This window comes from Osmerus eperlanus, chromosome 11 (genome assembly GCF_963692335.1).
Source record: "Osmerus eperlanus chromosome 11, fOsmEpe2.1, whole genome shotgun sequence".
In the NCBI taxonomy this organism is placed as follows: domain Eukaryota; kingdom Metazoa; phylum Chordata; class Actinopteri; order Osmeriformes; family Osmeridae; genus Osmerus; species Osmerus eperlanus.
Genome location: NC_085028.1, coordinates 6,909,107 through 6,911,450, shown reverse-complemented (window position 1 = coordinate 6,911,450; position 2,344 = coordinate 6,909,107).

The window sequence follows — 2,344 nt, the reverse complement described above, 5'->3', positions numbered from 1 at the left end:
GGGGGTAGGGTTAGTGTGAGGTAGGGGGTAGGGATAGTGTGAGGTAGGGTGTGATGGTTAGGGTTAGTGTGAGTTAGGGGGTAGGGTTAGTGTGAGGTAGGGTGTGATGGTTAGGGTTAGTGTGAGGTAGGGGGTAGGGCAGAGGAGGTGTGTGTGTGCCCGTGTGTGTGCAGGCGGGAAGGAGGGAGGGAAGGGTTAGCAGGATTAAGTGTCTGACCTGTTTGATCTGCCTGCTGGATCGCTAAGCTAATCGGCTAATTTGGAGTTCAAAAGGGATGAGGCCGCGATCCGACCACCACTGACATTATGTCCGACGGGTCGACTGGCTTTCCAACATCACACTGTGGTAAGGGATTGCCCTCCCCCTCTCCAGGCCTGACCTTTCAACCCAGATACAAGCCTCAGACAACTACTCCTCTGAAAAACCAGCCTTTCAGCAGTGCAGGTGGGCAGTACTTGGATGAGTTCAAATCCATATCAGTTACATAAGTCAGTTGGAAAGTCCACCTGTCTATTGAAATGGCAAGGTGGAACTGGCTTTGGAACCTGCTACTGTTCTAGGTTCTCTGTGTATCTCTGGTTGGAACGAGGCAGGGGAAGTTCTGATTGAGGCAGTAAAAGTTCTGAATAGGGCAGGATTAGTTCTGAATGAGTCTGGGATAATTCTGAATGAGGCAGGGGTGGTTCTGTATCTCTGGATTTATCTTTCCGGTCTTTGATTGACCTGTTTTCCTCCCAGAGCTGTTTCCATGTGGCTTTCATTCTCTCTCTCTCTCTCTCTCGCTCTCTTGCTCTTTCTTGCTCTCTCTCTATGTTTCTCTCTCTCCCTCTTTCTGGCTTTGTCTTGCGCTCTCTCGTATCTGGAAGATTTATAGAAAGTTGGAGCGACTGTGCCTCCCAGCTGCCATGCTGGAGCGACTGCCAGCAGAAAGCATGTGGGAGGGAGAGCTCGTCACAGGAACATCCACCGTGAGGGGAGCCAGAAGGAACCAGCTAGAGAGGAGGGGGGCAGGGGAGGAGGGGCAGAGAGAGAGAGAGAAGGAGAGGGGACAGAGATATTGAGGTTGGGGGGGCAGAGAGAGAGGGAGAGAGGGAGGTGAGGGGAAGAGTAAAGAGAGAAAGGGGAGAGAGGGAGAGAGGGAGAGAGAAAGAGGTGGGTGGGTGGTAGGTAGAGAGGGAGGGAGGGAAGGTGGAAGGATAGAGGAGACAGGATGGAGGGTAGAGAGAGGAGGAGGGAGGTATAGAGGAAGGACAGAAAGACAGCAAGAGAGAGACTCAAGGGGGGGATGTTGAATGTGATAAAGGGATGGAGAACTATATACATAGATAGTCACTAGTCTCTACTAGAAAGAATACCTTGTGTTCAGTAATGGGAAGAGATGAGATGGTGTAATTGATGAGATCATGATTGTGTCATTGTGAGATACGAGAGGCGATAGCTACAGGTATGGACTGGTTCTGCAGTACAGCATTCATCACATAACAATTACATAGTTGTGAATCGTTATTACGCAATTTCACATCAACATAATCATTCAACCAGCTGAACCAGCATGCTTGGCATGTGGCTGGTACATGACTGCCTGTGCAGGCTGGAGAGTTGGCCTTGGGCCTGAATACAAGAGTACTGGATCCTAGGACTGAGTTTGAGTCCTGGGGCCTGGGTGTTCAGGCCTGGGCCTGGGTGTTGAGGCATAGCTTCTAGGTTTTGGGACCTGGACCCGGGCCTGTGTCCCAGGTCTTGGATGAGGGGGATATCGCCAGCTAATCCAGGAGATGTGCTGTGATAGGGAGGAGTGACGCTGTCATTACCCCAGAACACGTGTTTGGAATGACCCGGACCCCCGTCCCCTTCCTCAGCCTGGAAGGGTTGGATCAGGTTCCTGTTTAACGTGACCCAGCTGACGTCTGGATCTGATGATGATGTGGATGAACGCAGAACGACCCGATACAGAACTGGAGGCAGAACAGAGAACGGTTCTATATGTTCCATGTGTTCTACAGAGAACCATACAGACTGAGTTGGTTAGGGTGAGACTTGTTTTGTGTGTGTGTGTGTTTGGGGGGGGGGGGGTTGAGTGTGTGTGCTTCAAGGACATCTGATAGGGAAACTAAAAGTTTGATGATGCACGGAACTGAAAAATAATCAATCGTAGGGTTTGACTCACTATCTTCTCTCTTCTGTCTCTGTCTGTCTGAGGCCGTGAACATAATATAAAGACAGCCTGTCTCTGTGGAAGGTGATCAGAAGGTAGTGGAGGTCTGCCATATGTGTGGGGGGAGAGAGAGACATAGAGAGGGAGAGCCTGAGTGAGGCAGAGAGAGCTGGATAGACAGGCAGAGG